Here is a 21,132-nt window from a genome sequence, read left to right as displayed (position 1 = left end):
CCAGGACTGGGCTGGGAGGGCAGGCAGCCACCTGAGCCACACTCACCTGCTAATTCGACTGGGCTTTCCAGGAATCCATAGTGTGGCTCCCTGAAGGTGGAGGCGCACAAGGATGGAGCCGCCTCTTCAAACACTTGAAAATATGCAGGTGGACTAGAGAGCAGAGAAAGCTCCCCAAAGGTCCGCAGAGCTGGAGCCTTGCTAGTGAAGCGAAGAGACATCTAAGAATGCTTGCTGGGACTCAAAGCCCCAGCCCTGCAGAAGGAAGAATTTTCATCTTATCCGTAAAACATTTACAAGCAGTGGTGACCTGAAGCTACACCCCAACCCTAACCCAGTAACGCCGGGAAGAGATGAAACCCTCTACTCTACAGGGTGAGAGAGAGAAAGGGGCACACCCTTGTCCAAGGTAGATGGGATTTAACCAACATCTATTTTTCTTTAATACGCAATGTCTTTTAGATGGAATTACAAGAAATTAAAACACACACACACACACACACACACACACACACACACACAGACACAGGACACTGAGGCCCATAGATTGGAGGAAAAAATGGTCAGTGAACTCACCGATGACATAAATATGAGAATTAGTATAAAATCACTTTATTTATTTTGTTTTTTAGGGCCGTACCCACGGCACATGGAGGTTCCCAGGCTAGGGGTCTAATCAGAGCTGTAGCTGCCAAGCCTATGCCACAGCCACAGCAACACGGGATCCGAGCCACGTCTGCAGCCTACACCACAGCTCATGGCAATGCTGGATCCTTAACCCACTGAGCAAGGCCAGGGATCGAACCCACAACCTCATGGTTCCTAGTCGGATTCATTTCCGCTGTGCCATGATGAGAACACCCCAAAAGCACTTTAAAATAACTGCTCTCCACCTACTAAAGCAGCTCTCGAAGAAAGTGGACAAAACCACACGAAATAATACGCATTTCAACCGAGAGAGAGAACATGACCACAGAGATAAATGGGAAATGTTAGAACTGAAAAATATACTATCTTTATGGAAGGATTCAGCCATTGGACTTACTCATGGGCTGAGTGTGGCAGAGAATATGTCACAGAAAAATAAAATCCAATAAAGTTATCAGTACCGACTCCTAAAAAGAGCAGCAAGAGACAACTCTGGGACTCTGTCAAAAGGTATAGCGGACGTAATGGGAGTCAGGGGTCAGGGACACCATCTGCCTTTCTCGCCACTGAGTCCCCAGATCCTGGCACGGTGCCTGAGTCCCTGCACAGCTGAGGTCAAGGGGAAAGTTGTCACCTTTTAGCTTCCTTTGATGTCACTTCCTTATGTTGACTGGAAGTAGACATCAAGGGGCCCGAACTTGCATAGGAAGAGCTTTCTTTACAGAGCTCATCTTCCTCTCTCCAACCCTTTTCCCTATAGCAGAAAGGATTTTAGAGTCAACGGCAGAATCAAGTTCAAATCCAGTTTCCATGCATCCTGCTGTTAGGACAGCCTGGCACAAACTCTTTATCCTCTCTGGGCCCGTTTGCTCATTGTGGAAACTGAAAGGGTAGAAACTCCTTTGCAGGTGCTGGAGTCCGTGTCACGTAGGTCAGATACCCTGGAAAGGACTGTCACCCTGCCTCTCCTTCCCTGCTGTCCTCTGTCCTCCCTTCCTTGTGCCTGTCCAACATCTCTCATCCACCTCCCCTGCCCCACATGCCCCTGTCCCGCCTTGGTGCTCTCTGTGCCTGTGCTGTATGAACACCCCTTCTACCACCATGTCCATCAAAGTCAAGGTCAAGTGAGGTGGAGGGGAGGAGACAGGTGGGGAGAAGTTGCTGGCCATGCTGTTCCATTTCCTACCAGGTCCCCACAGTATCAAAGCAGGTGGCCCTAGATGAAGGGTCTTCAGGTAGAGGTCAAACTGCTAAGCTCCAAGAAGCCCCTGGAGCTGAGACATGGTACACAGAGCCCATGATACACGACAGAGAAGACAACTCAGAGGGTGTCAATGTCAGAGCCCCCCCAGCCCCATTCCTTACATGTGTTTCCTTAATCTAATGACTGACTCTACTGTGTGCATCAGGAAATACCAAATCTGTATTGGGTTCTTCAGAGAAACAGAACCACACTGAGATATGGAGTGAGAGAGATTTATCATAAGGAATTGGCAGCATTATGTGTGGGCTGGCCAGCTGGAAATCCACAGGGCAGGGTCGGGGGTTTGGGTGAAAGTGGATGTTGCAGCCTCGAGCCTGAAAGCTAGGAATTTAGGCAGCTTTTCTACATTGTAGTCGGGAAGCAGAATTCCTTTCTCTTCTGGAAACTTCAGTCTTCTCCCCTAAGGCCTTCCGCTAATACTGGTATACCTCTCCTGAAACGATACTTCACCTCCAAATAAAGCATTAAGCAAAGTCACACTTCCCCTTAACAGAAATACAACTAACACTGAAAATGCCCTAATAACCTTTTCTCCAGAAGAGAATGCCAAAGCCTGAAAGTTCACTCTTTACCTTGATATGCTGAAACTTTAATGCTCTCATGAAAAAAAAGGTAACAGCTGTTATCTTCTTTGTTTATTAGGAAACAGGTCTGGGAAAGGAGTTCGGTCTCCCCAGACACTTTCAAGGCTTTGCTTTGGGATGCCACTGACAGAAGCTGGGTCTCCTTAAGACTTGCTGGGGTTTTGGCTTCAGGACAACACAGCATTCTGTCCAGCCAGACAAGAGCCTGATTCTTCAGCACCCGCCTGGGGAGGCGCTGCTCAGAGGAATAGCTCATCCCCCAAACTCAGGACAGAGTAGTCCTGAGAGAATCTCCTCAGTGCCTCTAAAATATGCGTGGACTCTTCCAAGAGCAACTAACCTCACATCTTAGTGTGAACTGGATCTGGTTCTTCAAAGCCGTTGTCTAAATACTGAAGATGCTACGTTGGATCCTCATCTTGTGACGCATCTTGAAATTGGGACTCCATTTCAGTTTGAATTTCCACAGTGAGTGAATCCAGCCCACCTGCCCCTGGGAGCATGACTCCCACTGGACTGAGCGCTGGGGGCTGCACTTCCTGGCAGGCAAACCGGGGGCACCAAGTCCACCTCTGACTTTGGGGGCTCCTGCCTGTTCAGCTAGAGAACGAGACTCCCTGATTGAACTTGGCTCCTGGTACAGCGGGAAAAGGAGCTTGGCCTCCTCACAACCTGCCAGGGCTGGGGCTTCTGAGCCACGCCAGGACACGGCAGCCTTGGCAGGGGGTCGGCTTCCTCTGGGAGACATGCTGGAACTTCACTTTCTGCACGATGCTGGGCTGCGTCCATGCAGCCTGGATCCCCGTGTCTTCAGGACCCGTGAGGAGGCATCGTCGCTGGAGTAAAAGGTAAGTGAAACGAGGGGAGAAGCTGCTTGCGCATCCATTGCTGCTGAGAGGGTCTGTTTTCAGAGGAGCCAGCAGAGGAAGGGCTTGCTGTGGACAATCATGGACTTTAGTGAGTTTTGTGTGTGGTGTAGACGGTATCCAGTATTTTTCTTTGGTGTGTGGCGTCTGGTCTTCCCAGCACTGTTTCCTGGGGGGACTGTGCCTCCCCGGTGTGTGTCTTTGGCAGCTTTGGCATAAATGAACTGATCATACAATGTGGGTTTGTTTCTGGGCTCTGGTCCCTGGGCCTCTTTTTACATCACACTTGTTTGGTTGCTGTAGCTTCACGGTGTAGTTTGAAGTCAGGGAGTGAGATGCCCCCAGCTGTGTTCTCCTTTCTTAAGATCGATTTTGCTGTTCGGGATCCTTTGTTGTTCTGTACAAGTGGTGGGACTGTTTGTCCTGTTGCTGTGAAAAATGCCGTTTGAATTTTGTCAGGGATTGAATGGAACATGTCCACTGCTTTGGCCTGATGAATGTTTTATTAATATTCTTACAAGGCACGAACACACAATATTTTCCCTTGATTTATGACTTTAGTCTCTTTCTCAGTGTCCTGTTGTTTTCAGCATGCATATGTTGTATGTCTCTGATTAGGTGTGTGCCTGGGCATTGTGCTCTTTTTGGTGCCGTTGAGGAGAGAATTGTTTTCTTAGTTTTTCTTCCGTGGTGCTTCTTTGTTGGTGTTCGGAAACTCAACTGATTTTCATGTATTGCTCTTGTGTCATGCAACGTGACTAAATTCATTGATTATAAGGACTTTTTTTTTTTTTGGTGGTGGTTCATTTTGGGAAATTTGGAATTCGCAAATCTCACGGTGTCTCCCATATCCTAGGTCCCATGCCACACCCAAGACCTGGTGGCTCCTAACATAACCTTCCCATGATGCCTCTGTGTAACATGTGGAGCCTTACAAGAGCAGGTGGCTTCACTGCTTTGGGTGAATGGGATCTGGGTAAGGCTTAGCCTCTCTGATCAAGTTCGATGTCTTCCCTACTTTGCCGGCATGGTGTTAACACGGTTGCTTTGAAAAGTGGTTCAAGTTTCCAGTAAGTTCCAACATACAGACAACTTGCAGGAGCAGGGCGATAGGCTCTGTCTATGAGCTCAGATCCCTGGTCATCAGTGATTTACGCATACACCATTGGAATGAACACTTCCGGTGCGTTTTACCCCCAACAAGGACCCTCTCCCAGGGACCCCCCCCCCCACCTGAACCCCAAGTGAGGGATCATTATAGTTTTCACCTTTTAATCCCATGCACAGGCCCACTTCCACTTTCACCAGCTGCCCCAAAGCATAAAAATGTTGCTGTCCATTCCCGATTGTGTTTTCTTTTTTTTCTGGAACTGTTTTGGAGACTTTCCCTTCATTTTAACAACCTTGATGGATTTAAAGTGCATGAGACACGTATAATGTGGGTGCTGTTTTTTATTTTTTATTTTTTCTTAAACCCTTTTTCCTTTTTAAAATGCGATGGATGTGTAGTTAATTTACAATGATGTGCTACTTTCTGCGGTACAGTTAAGGGATCAGTTATGCATGTATGTATTCCTTCTCACTATGGTTTATCACAGGGTTTTGCGTGTACTTCCCTGTGCTCTGCAGTAGGACCTTGTTTATCCATCCTGTATTGCTGCTTGGCTTCCTTCCTTCTGAATGTTCTCAGTGTTCGCCAGGTAATAATATCAGCACGTCATTCACCGTTTTCATTGTGATTAAGTCTATGGAATATCGCATGTAAACCATTGGAAGCATATGGTTCTGCGGCATGAACTACACTCACTTTGTGTCCAAATATCCTTGCCATCCACCTCCAGTACGTTTTCATTTTTTCCACGTGAAACCGCATTCGTTAAACACGAACTCTCTGCACCCTTGGCAACCGCACTTGCCCTGGTCTCTGAGTTTGATTTCTCCGGATGCCTCATGGACCTGGAGCCATATAATATTTGTCCTTTTGTGACCCCATGTCATGCCCTCCAGGTTCATCCGTGTTGTATGTAGCATGTGTCTGGATTTCCATAGTTTCAAGGCTGCGTGGTTTACTTTTGTGTGTATGTCCCATTTTGAGCATCCGTTCGTCTGTCCATGGGTACTTGGGTCCCTTCCACTTTTTGGCCGCTGGGGTGAGTCGTGCTGCCTTGACTGTGGATATACAAATACCCGTTTCGGTCCCTGCTTTCAAACCTTTTGGGCAGATAGATGCCTTGAAGTGGCATTGCCAGATCACGTAATAATTTATGTTTAAGTTTTGGATGACGTACTGTGCTGTTTTCCATGGTGGCTGTGCCATTTTGCTTTACTTCTTTATGTGGCAGAATAATGTGGACATTTATGGATCTGCCCTGTTTTGCTTCTCCATTCCATTCCAACAATGGATATTCACGTTGCGTCTACCTTTGGGCTGTTGTCAACAGCGCTGCTAGGAATATTTGTGCACAAGTTTTTGTTTGAACACCTGTTTTTGGTTCTCTGTGCTATACGTCTAGGAATAGAGTTGTTGAAACCAACCCGTAATTGTGCTCTTGTTTTTTGAGGAAATGTCAAACCGTCGTACGTGTGTTCAATACAGTTTTGCGTTTCCACAAGCCATGTGTGAGGGTTCCAGTGTCTCTGCTGCATTGCCAATATTTTTATTTGTCTATTCTTGACGATAACCATTTAGTGTATGTGAATCAATCGCCATTGGGGTTTTAATTTGCGTTTCCATCCTAACAGGGAAGAAATAGGCCTAAGATGGTTTTATTAGAAACTCCAACCTCAAGATACTGCTCAGTAGCTATAGCTGTTGTAGAACCCAAAACTATTAACCACCCCCTTACATAACTTTTAAAAGCCCTTGGGCCCCCTCACCCCAAAAAAGAAAACAGGTTCAGATCATAAATTGTGGGCTGGGATTTGAACTTGATGCTTTCTGGCTCCAAAATCTTTCCATTAAAAAAGAAAGAGAAGAAAGAGAAGGGGACGATGCAAATAAGGCTTTTTCCAGGCATGTTGGTGTTTCGGTCGCAGTGGTACCAGAGCCAGCTAACATCATTCGTGAGAGCTGACCTGTCCATCACTTCCTGTTTGATCAGCAGTGTTCTGTTAGTAGCTTTAAGACAGTCATGATGGAAGTATCTATACTACAGAAATTGGATAATATTCCCAATAAGGTCTTTTGGGGTGTGTGTGTGTGTGTGTGTGTGTGTGTGTGTGTGTGTGTGCGCGCCATTTGTTCAGCATTACCTGGATATCACTGAATATAAGTTCTATGATAAAGGGGACATCTTTTTTTTTTTTCTTTTCCCTTTTTAAGGCCACACCTGCAGCATATGTAAGTTTCCAGGCTAGGGATCTAATCAGAGCTGCAGCTGCCAGCCTGCACCCCAACCATGGCAATGGCAGACCCGAGCTGCATCTGCAACCTATATCCCAGCTTGTGGCAATACCAGATCCTTAACCCACTGAGCGAGGCCAGGGCTTGAACCCGCATCCTCATGGACACTGTGTTGGGTTCTTAATCTGCTAAGCCACAACAGGAATTCCTTTTTGTTTTCCTTTTTTCACCCGAGGACCTCAAACAGTGCCTTCCACAGAGCATGTGTTTAACCAATGCTGCCTTAATTAATTTAGCTAAGCTCACTGCCCCCCACTGTACAGCTGGGAAAACTGAGGCTCCTAGAGGTTGTCACTTGCTTCAGGTGGCCCAGCTCCTAACCACCTGAGCTGAGATTGAAATCCATTTCACTCTGACTTCAGATCTAAGCTCTGCATTGCCATCAAGAAAGGGGACCCAGGAGTAGGGATTCCCTCGGACACCTTGCCCATCCCTCCAAAAGGACTCTGAGTGGGTATCACTGCAAGCAAGGCCAGGGGTGACCTCAGGGACCTGGTCCTCAAAGAGGCCAGATTTCTTTAACTGCCATGGACACATTTCCCTCGATGCTGTGGGTTTAAGAAAAATAAATTCTCTCTCAGCCCACAAGTACTTAATTAGGCTATACTCAGATATCTCCAGACTTCAAAAAAAAAAAAAAGACAGTGGAAGCAGCTTACAGCCCTTTGCAGCCAACAAGAAGCAGGGTAGCCACAGGCAGTATTTTGTCCTCGCTCAGTAGCTCAAGTCTGGCCCTAAATCTCTATTATTCTTCCAGAAGGATGGTCATGATTAAAGGATTCCTTCTGCAGCTGAGGCCCCATGATAAAGACTCTCTGCTTAGACCCTCCTAAACTGCAAAAAGAATAGTAATCATCATTTTGCATCCACTTTGTTTCTATATTTTATTTTTACTGGAAGTTTGTGGGGCGGGAACACAGCGGGTTTGGAAACTGAGGCTTAATAATACCTGCCTGCGATGTGGTTGATGAGTGTGTGATGGGGAGAGTCAACTCTGTAGAATCATTAATTCATCTCTCTTATTTCTGAGCCGCTTTCAGGGAAGGGACCAGCTAGGTCCTGGGGCAGGCATAGGGCACCATAGCCTAGATGTGATCTCCGAGTCACGTAAAAGTTTGTCACAGTTGGAGTTCCCAGGTGGCTCAGAGGGTTCAAAATCTGGCGTTGTCACTTGGGTCAATCCTGTGGCATGGGTTTCATCCCTAGCCGGGGATCTTCCACATACCATGGGTGTGGCCAAAAAGAACAGAGTTTGTGGACATTGATGTCATTCCACCTGATTTCATGGTGAATAGACTGTCCTTGGGAGGACTGCGCGGACTAGGAAAGCAGCCCGGGCGCTCTGAACCCGCCACTCACAGGATTTCATCTAATCGGTGTCTTTCTTCAAGAAAATACCCTGTAGCAGCTCAGGCTGAGCCGAGGGTTTCCCTAAAAGAGAATCGGAGAGAAGCGACATTGACTGTCGATCTAGGCAGAGGTTCATAAGTGCAGGAGGGGTGGCATCGCCCCCTCCCCCCCCGCCCTCCCAGGGGACACTTGGTAATGCCCGGGAATACATTGAGTTGTCACAGCCGAGGTGGGGAGGTGCTGCAGGCATCCAGTGGGGAGAGACCGGAGAGGCTGCTCAGCACCCTGCAATGCCAAGAGCAGCCCCCACCACGAAGAATGACCCAGCCCTAAACATCCGCCGCGTCCTGCTTGATAAACTGTCTATAGTGACCACGTGGTTTTACTCTTCCCGGAAATAATCTCCCTGGAGAAAAAAGTCCTGAACCAGAGGTCCCGCTCCACAGGGACGGGGTTTCAGGCACAAACGGAAAAGATATTTAGGGATCTCAGAATCTTACTTGAGTCCACGGGCAAACCTTTAATATTGGCCTCTTCTGCTTGCTGTGCTCAACCACCCTGATCTCTTTCCTCAAACATCCTACAAATCTTAGGGGTTCATCAAAAATATTATGTTCCTGTTCTCTGTCAAACTCATTGCAAATGCCCGGATTGGGGCTTCTTTGCGTTGGTTAAGAGTTCAAACTGAGCACTTGTAAAAACCAAAGAAAAAGGATCGTTGGTGTTTTTATGACCAAAGTCACATGTTGTTCATTGCTAAAAAGTTAGAAAATAGAAGCTGACAGAAGCAAACAAAATCCTACGGCAGACTCAGCACCCAGAAATAACTGTTTATAACATTTTGGAGGATGGACCTCTAGTCTCTTTTTCCATAAATACTGAAATAGTATGCAAATGAAATTCTGCAAATAGGCTTGGTGATATTCAAGGCATGTCAATACTGGCAAATAATAATAATAAAACTGATAAGTAACCACAGCAATGGTAGCAGAAACCTGAAGTAGTAGAGATTGTGTGCCAGCTGCTCTTCTGAGACCTTTCCATTTAGGAATCGAATGCTGTCAAGTGTGTCAGTGCCCTGAGGCAGGTACCCCCATTTTCAGGATGAGAACACCTCGGCCACATGAACATCCTCTGAAAGGACCAAGTTCAACTGCAGGTGCTCAGGAATGCTCCTGAGGTCCTAGAGATGATGGGAGCATCTCTTCCCCTTTCCCTGGTCACCTTCTTATCCAGAAGCCATGTCCATTTCCTGTGCTGCTGTAATGACCACAGCCTGGGTGGCTGCAGACAATGGCAATGTACTCTCTCAAATTCTCAAGGCCAGACGTCACAATCAGGGTGGCAGCCTGTTTACAAGAGCCGAGACATGGCAGCAACCTGAAGGTCCACTGACAGAGGAATGGATGAGGAGGATGTGGTACAGATATACAAGGGAATATTACTCAGCCATAAGAAAGAATGAAGTAGTGCATTTGTAGCATCATGGATGGACCTAGAGGTGATCATACTAAGTGAAGTAAGTCAAGGACAAATATATGACATCACTTACATGTGGAATTTTTAAAATGATGCAAACAAACTTATTTACAAAATAGAAAGAGATTGACAGACACAGAAAACAAATTTATGGTTACCAAAGGGGAATGCAGTAGGGAGAGATAAATTAGGAGTTTGGAATTAATATATACAGAGGACCACTAGATCTCGTAATAATTTATCATGGAAAAAATCTGGAAAAGAAAAAATAATATATACACATATTATACATATATATATACACACAGATATATGTATAACTGAATCACTTGCTATACACTTGAAAATAGCAACATCAGATATTAACTATTCTTTAATTTTTTAATTAATTTTTTTTTTTTTGTCCTTTTAGGGCCGCACCTGCGGCATATGGAGGTTTCCAGGCTAGGGGTCTAATCAGAGCTATAGCTGCCGGCCTACGCCAGAGCCATAGCCATGAGGGATCCAAGCCGCATCTGTGACCTACACCACAGCTCACGGCAACGCCGGATCCTTAACCCACTGAGCAAGGCCAGGGATTGAACCCGCAACCTCATGGTTCCTAGTTGGATGCGTTAACCACTGAGCCACGATGGGAACTCCTAATTAAAAAAATTTTAAGTAAAAAATGAAAAAAAAAAATCAAGGTATCAGCAGGGCGCCTTCTCTCGGGAGGCAGGGGACAGTGCATCCTTGCCTCTTCCAGCTTCTGGAGGCTGTCGCCGTTCCTCAGCTGGTGCCTCATCTCTCTCTGCTACCTTTTCTGGTGGTCTTTGCCTCTGCAGGCTCTTCCAGAACTTTTCTCCATTGGTCTTCCTTCCTTCCTGCATGTCTAGTCTGCTCCCCTCAGCTTCTCGGCTTCCCTCTCCCCAAGTCCAGAAGGCTGTCCGCCCCACTGCGCGTGCCCACCCCGCCACATCACCTCTGCAGATATCTCTGGATTTCACCCATCTTTGAAGAGTGGCTCTTAAATGCTGTTTCAGAGTCCTCCTGTGAACGCTGGTGACTTCTCATCACATAACAAAAGGCTCTTTTGCTTCCAGATTGAAGCGAGGGAAGGAGGAGCAAAACATGTAAAGGAGAGAAATTCTTATTTTCCTCCTGATGAGCACAGTGAAGCCAAGGGAAAGTTTATTGAACCAGCTCAGCATCACTTTGAGGGATGCTAGCCCAGCCTTCCCTTTAACAGGAGGGGGAGAAATTACCCTTCTTCTAGGGGAGGAGAGGAATTACACGGTGAAACAGTAGCTCCTTCAAAAGAGTCTCCTCTCCGAGGCTTCCTAATCTCTCTTTCCTCTGACCTCAGAGGTGGCAAGACAAGGCATTTCCTGCTTTTTAAAATCACTGTGGAAGTTCCCTTGTGGTGCAGCAGGTTAAGGATCCAGCATTGTCACTGCAGTGGTTTGGGTCACTGCTGTGGCAGGGGTTCGCTCCCTAGCCTAGGGAATGTTCACATGCCATGGGCATGACCACAAAATAAATAAAATCAAATCACTGTGATGAGTCTTTTTTTTTTTTTCCCTGTGGTGTATGGAAGTTCCCAGGCTGGGGTTCGAATCGGAGCTGTGGCTGCCAGCCTACACTACAGTGACAGCAATGTGGGATCCGAGCCGTGTCTTCGACCTACACCGAAGCTCATGGCAATGCTAGATCCTTAACCCACTGAGCAAGGCCTGGGATCGAACCCACATCCTCGTGGATCCTGGTCGGGTTTGTTACCACTGAGCCACGATGGCAACTCCACTGTGATGCTTCTTTTAATTCAGGAAATCAAAAGGAAGACTGTAAACCAGCGTTTCATGGGATGACATAGTCCCTCTTGTTTGGAGGGTCTGGACCTCTTCAGATGTTACAGAGCAGGTAATTAAATAACAAAACGGAAGCCGTTGAGAAAATAGTGTGGGTGGCTCAGTGGGCCAGAACTCGAGATGGGGACAAACGGGGACATAATGTGGCTCCCTGTGACACGCATTCCGGAGTCGCACTTCACTGCAAAACAGGCCCAGCTCGAACCTCCATCGAATATTTTATACATACACATATATCTTTGTGCTTTGAAAATGAGAACAGATTCATATTCTTAACTGGTATTAAGTTTACAGTGTTGGAGGTTTCATCTGCATAATAAAATGCTATGCAAGAGGAGATGAGGGTTAATCAAAGGGTTTTATCACTCTTTTTAATTATCTTCATTATGCCGGAACAAGATGTAAATTTTAATTCTACCTTGTTCGCTAGCGGATTCCACCAAACTTTGGAATATCCTAATCATCTGTCATTTTTAATAGGCACAGATGCCAGTGATTTTAGCAAACTAAATGCCCTAAATATTGCAAGCTTTATTAATCTGATTGATACATCACTTAATATAATTTAACAATTATTGTTAAACATAAGATCACCCCAGGTGGAGGCCCCCGTGAACCTCAGATGGGTCCCCGTAGTTTTCCTTTCCCCACCCAGCTCTTCATCAGCTTATGTCTGAAATTCTCCCCCATTCACACAACACTTCTTCATTCTCTCCTTCTCCATCAAATCTGTAACCAGGGCTTGCAATTCATGTGAAGTTCTTTTTCAGTGACCCACAGACTCCTTAGGTTTCTAAAAGGATATGGTACAGAAACTTCCCTTCGTGACTCAGCGGTTAATGAGCCCAACCAGGATCCATGAGGTTGTGTATTTGATCCCTGGCCTTGGGGTTGAGGATCTGGCGTTGCTGTGCGCTGTGGTGTAGGTCACATACTCGGCTCGGATCTGGCATTGCTGTGGCTGTAATGGAGGCCGGCAGCTACAGCTCTGATTCAACCGCTAGTCTGGGAATTTCCTTATACCCCCCCCCCAAAAAAAAGATATGGTACATACTGTGATCCCAACCCTTGGACATAGGAAAGATTTTCAAGGGATGAGCCACAGAGGATGTCTACGTATGTGCTGGGTTTATCTGCTAAACTCATTGGACAGGAGCCAAAGGAAGTCTTCATCCCAGCCAGGGTGATCAAAGGCAGATCCTGCAGATAATGTTTAAAGGAGAGCACTGCTGAGGAATAAACACCGAAACAGGCTTTCTCTGGGCTCCAGGAGATAAGCAATGATGCCAAAAGAGGTGGCTGCCCTTGTCTGCTCCTTCTGAGTTTTGAGCTGTTGGGAGGTGGAACGTGGTGGCAGAATAAGATGGTCAAATGGATTAGCTATAACAGACTTTTTTTTTTTTTTTTTAAATCTTACCCCCCCACCACGTCATGCTTTAGGTGTGAAAGGAGGTCTTATGAAATCATCGTTAGAGTCTCCCAAAAATGTGTGTGTTGACATCCTCTTCCCCAGGGTGACCATATAAGGAGGTAGGGTTTGGGGGAGGTAATTAAGACTAGGTGAGGTCTCGGAGTTCCCTTTTTGCTCAGCAGGTTAAGGATCCAGCACTGTCACTGCTGTGGCACAGGTTAAAGTCCTGGCCCAGGAACTTCCACATGCTGTGGGCAGGGCAAAAAAATTTTTTTTTTAAAGACTTGGTGAGGTCTTGAGATAGAGCTCTCACGAATGGGTTTAGCGCCAATTTAAGAGTCTTGAGAGAGTTGGTTTCCTCTCTCTGCTCTCAGTCTTGTGAAGATTAAGCAAGAAGTCACCCATCTATAACCCAGAGGAGGTCACCGGAACCTGACCATACTGGCACCATAATCTCAGACTTCCAGCCTCCAGAACACGTGAGAAATAAATGTCTATAGTTTATAAGCCACCCAGCCTAAGGCATTTTGTTGTAGCAGTGCAAGCTAAGATGGCCAGTGTGTCTTAGCCACCCAATTGTGCTAATTTGTTATAACAGCCACAAGAAATGCATACAGACATGACTCACTTTCTCAGCCTTCCTTGCAGCTACATTAGGGGCACATGTCTGAGATTTAGCCAATCAGGTGCATCTACCCAGGATGACCGCAGGTTAGCCAATCAGGTGCATCCATCCAGGAGGACTGAGGTTTAGCCAATCAGGTGCATCCACCCAGGATGACTGAGGGTTAGCCAATCAGGTACATCCATCTGGGAGGACTGAGGTTTAGCCAATTGGGTGCCTCCACTCCGGATGCCCCGGGCAGAGGAATGGACGCGGTAACATCCATCTTCAGTGTGAGAGCAGTGCCCACCCAGCACCAAGTCTCTTCCCCCCACCAGCATGCCACTGGGACATGAATTAGCCCGTGGTTCCAACAGTATTGCTTTCCTTGCTCTTGCCTGTTTCTTGAGAGTGGCAATTCTACATGCTGAGAGCCTTCCAGTAAATTCCATCACTGCCTAAATCAACACACAGCAGTTTCTCTTGCTTGCACTTGACATAACCTGGCTGATACAGATGGGGAACCACGGAGGATGTAATACATCCCTTAAGTGGTCAGGGGCTAAGAGTAGTTTGTAAGTGGGTGTCAAGTGCTCCAGGGGAGCGGGGGAGAGGATTAAGCTCAGGTGGGAACTGGGGGTATGGGAGAGCCTGAAGCAGACAGAGGGCGAATGGGTGTAAAGCGTGTGTGCCTGAGTGTGGCGGGATGTGCGTGTACGTTTGCACATTCTCAGCCACAGATCTTCTGGAGGGAGAGAAGCCGCACGTGCCCACCGGGTGAACTTCGGTCGCCTCACGGCGCTCACTAAACAGTGTGTTCAGGCTTCAGCGGCACCGAGTGGGGCAGATGACAGTCGCCAAGTTTGAAAAATGAGCTGCTTCACTCGCCTGGTGCTAATGCCTTTCTCGAAGAAACTTACATCTTGGAAATGTCATGACACATTGCAATCACCGAGAACACAGCCGCAGTAATTGGGAGTGTTTCTTCAAGAGCAGAGCGTGTCCGAGAAGATACATGGCTCCCAGCATCATTTCCCGCCTCCGTGGTAGGGTGGGGGGAGCCGGGTGCAGGGAAAGCCGACTGAGAAATAAATCCTGGTGAGATCTCCAGCTACCGGTACTGCTTTGGGAGTCAGAAGGATGCGGGGCTGGTACCAGCTGGCTGCACACTAGTCATGTGACTTCGGCCACGCCTATCAGTTTGCTCTGTGACTCAGTTTCTCCACCTTTCCAGTGAGACTAATATCACATGCATTGGTTGCTGCTGGTAGTGTTCCTGAGTCCACACTCATACTGCTCACTGCACAGCAGAGCAGTCAATCCAGAGAGGAAATGTTGGGGCAAGGAAGAGAGGATTTGTATGGAAAGCCAGCAGACAGAGGAGAGGGTGAACTAGTGATCCAAAGAACTGTCTTGCCTAGGTTTGGATGCGAGTGTCTTTAGAACAAAGAGAAGAAGGTTCCAGGAGGTAAAGTAAAAGAAAGGTGGTAAATTGCTGCAGATATTTCTTGATTCTGGCCAGACACGGGAGGGGGTGTGTTCATTTCTTCCTTCCTGCAGCCTTTCACAGATGGACCTGGTCAGGATGTTTCCTGTAAGCTTCAACAAAGGTATTTTAGTTTAACTTTAGGCCTGAGAGGCAAAGTCCCTGGAGATGAGCCATTATATATATTTAAGCCATAGGCAACATCGCTTCATGATTAACTTATAGCCAAAAGCTAGAATACAAAGATTAAAGTGAAAGAAATGAATCCAATATGGAGTCAGATTTGCTCTTCCCTATTGCACAAATGCCTTGTATGCAATCAAAATCCAATGAACTAAAAATCATTATGCCATTTTGCACGTGGAGTGCTTGCCAGGCACATATGGAACACTTTATGTATGTCAACTAAAAAAAAAAAAAAAAAAAAAGGCACAACCTACAAGTTGAGAAATATGTTTAATTTGGAAGACAAACTGAGAACTTGAGCCCAGGACACAGCTTCTCAGGTAACTGAGAGACTGCTCTAAAGCAAGGGAACCAGAATATATAGGAGTTTTTGCAACAAAGACCTGGGTAGTCAGAGCATCAAAAGATTACTGTTAATGAAAGAAAAACAGGTCTCTCAAGTTAAGGACTTTAGCACTTTTCTGTGTAAGGGAAGATGCGAGAGTCTGGGCTCACTGAAGTCATTCCTTTGATGGGCACCATAGCTCCAAGGCCAGCATCCTGTACTTTCTCATCCTGAGTCCCCTCAGGGTGGGGTGCGTGGTCAGGGGTGGCTGCAGCAGTTGGCTGCTAGGTGCCTAGCATCCTGTGTCCATCCTGAGTTCCCTCAGGGTTCATGGGCAAGGGTGGCTATAATGTGATGGCTTGATGGCTGCAACATCCTTTGTTCACTGATAGGGCAGGTGATATTTTTTCATTTATACATATTAACTGACTTAACATACGCAAGAGCCCCAAGAGATGGTGCTGTACTCATCACTGTTGAGAGAGGAAGAAGAATTGAGGCACAGAGAGGCTGACCATCTTTCTCAACGTCACAAAGCTAGACTGTGGCACTGCCAAGATTCAAACTCAGCCCAGGTCTGGTGTCTCTGAGTTCAGGATGAGACTGGCCTCTTCCTGTCGATGTTGTTGTGTTGTGTAAAGTCTTATGTGTTGGTCAGTACATCACGGATTAACATCAACAAGGTTGGAGCTTGTTGAAAAGAGAAAGTGGATGAAAGCAGAGTATTTGCTTCTGTTTGTGACAGTTGGGAATGTGCGGTAGTCACAACAAAAGTAACTGTTGAGTACCATGGGGACGCAGTGTGCCAGGTGGTAGATAGTTTCAGTAAGAGATCCCAGTTGGTCCTTCCAGGAACTGAATAAGTAAAGGGACATGTGCCCATTTTACAGATGCGAGACGAAAGGCCCAGAGGACCTCCCATTCCCAAGATTCTCCAGCAAAATAAATAGCCGTAATGGGACTGCAATTCAGATAGCTATAGTCTTTCCTCTCTGATTTGCTGTCATAGACCAGTTTCCCTCAAAGGAACATCAGCGTTAAATATTTGAACCTGAACCCGAACCTCTGAGCTCCTGTCTCAGAAGAAAAAAAAAAGCACAAAGATGTTAACACGCGAATATAAATATTAACATTCACTTGAAGAGGTTAAATTACCTGGAAGCCCTCATTTCTAAAGGCCAACCTTCTCTAGCCTGCAGTCTCCAAAAACCTTCTAACCTTTTCCGAGAGGAAGTTATGTATCCCATACCTGCGTTGCAGAGACCTCAGGATCTGGGGGCTGTCATCCGGGGATGGAGGAGAAAGGAGAAAACTCGCTGCTCACTGCCTGCCCGTGGACATCTGCGTCTTCTGAGGCCGGCCCTGGGATGCCCAGCTTTTCTGCTCCCGTTAGCACACTGCTCACGTGTGACGAAGGTATCCTGAAAAGGTCCGCCGTAGAAACTCTTCAGTAGAAACGAGCTGTATCAAGAAGATAACATAAGGTGTGACGGAATGTGTGTTCTTAAGAAGCCCTGCTTTAAGCAATTGCCAAGACGGATTTGATATAGGATCCGCATTTGTTCAGAAACATGAAAAAGTGCAGGCAGGCGTGGAAGCATGCAGGCTGTTGTCTATCTCATTGTTCTGTAACACTGGCAGCCTCCCCCTCACAGGCAGAGGCTAGATACCAGATAGAGGAGGAAATAGGAGTGACTCTGAAGTCACGTTTCTGTGTCTGTGCCCTCTAATTATGGCACCTCCCAGCTCTATGACAGTTGAACAGGTCACTGCACTTTTCCTAGACTGACTCGCCCCTCCTGTCTCATAGCCACATAAATTCCTGCATTGAGATCCTTTAAGGCACCAATGATGTCTGGTTTATTTCTCTAAATGCAATGACTGGATTACTTCTAGAGAGAGGGAGGTGCCATGAGGCACTTGGAGGATGCTTCTATAGTATTGGCAATGTTTTACTCTTGACCTGGAGGGTGATTACATACGTGATAGCTTTATAATTTTCCCTTAAATTGTACACAAGTGTTTGGTGAATGAGGTCTCCCACAATGTAAAAGTATCACAGTCCATCTAAACAGTGGAATACTATACAGTCATTAAAAAGAAGACAGCTCTATATGTGTAGGCATGGCATGGATTTGGGGGCAGAGTGTAAAAACAACCACAGTGATGTACAGTGCTTAGTACACTACCTCCTGTGTGAAGCTAAAAAAAGAATGCATCTGCCTCTATGCTTTTCTCTGCTTAGACTGTATGTAGAAAAACACCCAAGAAGTAAGTAACAGGGAACTGGACAGCTATTTTCCTTTTTGCACCTTTGAGCTTTTCTACCATGTGCATATATTGCCTATTCAAAAAATAAAATAGTTAAACAAAATCAATAGGGTAGTGACTGGACATAGTAGGTATTCAACTAATGAGTGGTTAATAGTCAGAGTTGTTGTACTGCAGGAAATATTTTGGGAAAGGCCCTGCTGAATTCATATTTCATACTAGGTGCTTAAAAATAGCTGTGTTTGGAGTTGCTGTCATGGCTCAGTGGTTAACAAACCTGACTGGTATCCATGGGGATGCAGGTTCAATCGCTGGCCTCACTCAGTGGGTTAAGGATCCAGCATTGCCATGACCTGTGGTGTGTAGGTCGCAGACGTGGCTCTGATCCTGAATTTCTGTGGCTTTGGCGTAGGCCAATAGCTGTAGCTCTGATTCAAGCCCTAGCTTGGGAACCTCCATATGCCATGGGTACGGCCCTAAAAAGACAAAAAAAAAAAAAAAAAATAGTTGTTTTCTCTTCTTCCATCTTTAGCCTCTCATTTGTGCCTTTAAACACACTGCTGAGAAGTGTGTGGCACAGTGGGTTACGAATCTGACAGCAGCAGCTCAGATGGCTGCAGAGGTGCATGTTTGATCCCTAGCCTGGCTCAGTGGTTTAAAGGACCCCATGTTGCTTTAGCTGTGGCATAGGTTGCAGCTGCAGCTTGGATTCAGTCCCTGGCCCAGGAGTTTCCCTATGCCGTGGGTGTAGCCATAAAAAACCAATAAAAACAGGAGTTCCCATCATGGTGCAGCAGAAACAAATCTGACTAGGAACCATGAGGATGCAGGTCAGTCCCTGGCCTCGCTCAGTGGGTTAAGGATCTGGCATTGCCATGAGCTGTGGTATAGGTCAAAGATATGGCTTGGATCCTGCATTGCTGTGGCTGTGGTATAGACTGGCAGCTGTAGCTCTGATTGGACCCCTAGCCTGGGAATCTCCATATGCCTCAGGTGTGGCCCTTAAAAAAAAAGAAGGAAAAAATAAAAAACCAATAAAAACAAAAAAACCAATAAAACCCGCTGCTATCCCCTTTGCCTTTCTCTGACTTCACTGGACACCCTTTTGCAAGTGTAACAGATCTCTCAAATGTGATGTGGCTCACACAGAACCCCGGATTCTCCTTGCAAAACTCTATCTACCCACAGTTTTCCCATCTCAAGGGGTGGTGATACCATCCTTCCATTTGCTAAAAATACAAACAAAATGCAAAACACAAAGCCAACAACATTCTAAAGCCTTTGATTAGTTTATGTATTAAACTCTGTTATTTGGTGGCTCAGTAATCATGGCCCTTATATTTTTATTGGCCCTTATATTTTTATTGCAGATGGTGTGTTACATCGCAGTGTCAGAAGATACTTTATATTTCATGAATTTAGCTTTTATCAGAGTTTAGCAGAATTTCTAATTCTTTCCTTTTGCTTGTTTTTTCAGATAAAGCTGCATTTGTCTTTTTTTTTTTTTTTTTTTTTTTACCTCTTCTCCTTAATCTGTTTGGATTGGGCTTCTTAAAAAGAAATTAAAAACTTCTTTTTTTCTGGAGTTCCTGTCGTGGTGCAGTGGTTAACCAATCCAACTAGGAACCATGAGGTTGCGGGTTCGATCCCTGGCCTTGCTCAGTGGGTTCAGGATCCAGCGTTGCCATGAGCTGTGGTGTAGGTTGCAGACACGGCTCGGATCCCGCATTGCTGTGGCTCTGGCGTAGGCTGGGGGCTACAGCTCCGATTGGACCCCTAGCCTGGGAACCTCCATATGCTGCGGGAGCGGCCCGAAGAAATAGTAAAAAAAGACAAAAAAAAAATTCCTTTTTTCTTAGTACAAAAATCATTTTGGGGTTTTTTTTTGGGGGGGTTGGTAATAGGAGATTTTGAACTATGAACACATTATCTTACCTGAGTAGTAACTTTTTAACTCTTACTTGTGTTGTTTTATCTTATGCTTTCTGTATGCTTTTTGTTGTTAATTTTTTGTTTGTTCTTTCTCTTTTTTTTTTTTTTTTTTTTTTAGTGATTTCTTGAAATTTCTTAAGTTTTTCCTGGCCTTTCCCCTACGGATTATGTTTGTAGTCAGTCGGTCAGACATACAGCCTGGTGTCTGAAGGGAGGGTGATCATGCAGGACTAAACCTTTAACCTGTGGAATCTGATGCTGTCTGCAGGTAGATAGTGTCAGGATTTGGTTGAGTTGAAGGACACCCAGCTGGCACCTGAGACTTGCTTGTCGGTGTGGGGACCCTCCCCTAACCTTGGAATTGGTATCAGAACCAACAGAACTTGATAAATAGGATTATCAAGTAACTTTCCCCATGATGTGAAAAGCTTACTTCTTTTTTACTCCATTATTGGCTAATTTTCCCAAGAGCATCATTTAACGTATATGATCACATGTGACTCGTCACCACATCCGTCTGTATTTTCACTTCTTTATGGTCTGTCTTACCCGATGGGATGTAAGTCTCATGAATCAGGCGCTGTGACTTGTACCCACTGCGGCTCCAGCGCCAAGCAAAGACTGCACGCACAATGCATGCTCAGTAATTTTTCAAATAAAAGGAAGAATTTCCCCATCCCCTCTTCCTTTCTTTTCAGGTTTTGTACATATGATCTGAGAGTCCCACTCAGCTGGGTTTTATATTATTGTTTTCCTCTGATACAGCTTTTCTAAGAGTTCTGTTCTGCCTTCATATACGATTTTGTGACCCTGCGTACGATTATCCTTCTCCCCCTTAGCAGACGCCCACCCCACATTTTACTATCTCCGAGTCTACCTTTAGGGAAGAACAGGTGTTCTCCTTTCTGCAGGGGAAGAAAAAAAAAAAAAAAAAGGCTAGTCTTGGAAAAAGAGATTCATCTCAGCCTCCATAATATCTATGAAGAAAGAGGTAAATGGTGAGATTTTTTTCAAGGTGATTCTGTGCTTCAGGGACGTTCTTACCCACCTATATATACCCTGAGTAACGTGATGCAAGATGTATTTATCTCGCCACTGTTCTGAAATGGACATCAAACCAAGGGCAGGTTCAATATAGGTCAACAAAACATTCACTCAACAAATGTGAATTAGGTTCCTACTTTGTGACGTGCCCACTGCTGAGCTCTGGGGACAGAACAACAAGGTACATAGACACACTTCGTGCCCTAAGACTGCAGACAGATGGTACCTCATGTCCAACTTGCCCCTCAGTGGAATACCATCATTGTTTTCTTGCTTTCTTTTTTCTTTTTTTTTGGTCTTTTTAGGGCCGCACCCGCAGCATACAGACACTCCCAGGCTAGGGGTCTAATCAGAGCTACAGCTGCCAGTCTATACCACAGCCACAGCAATGCAGGATCCAAGCCGTGTCTGCCCCCTACACCACAGCTCATG

This window comes from Sus scrofa, chromosome 3 (assembly GCF_054392235.1).
Source record: "Sus scrofa isolate SSC_HxYL_T2T_F1_AM1 chromosome 3, Sscrofa_HxYL_maternal_Yorkshire_Landrace_v2.0, whole genome shotgun sequence".
Classification (NCBI taxonomy): Eukaryota; Metazoa; Chordata; class Mammalia; order Artiodactyla; family Suidae; genus Sus; species Sus scrofa.
The sequence above is the reverse complement of the archived record's forward strand: the minus strand, read 5'-3'. Positions refer to the sequence as shown.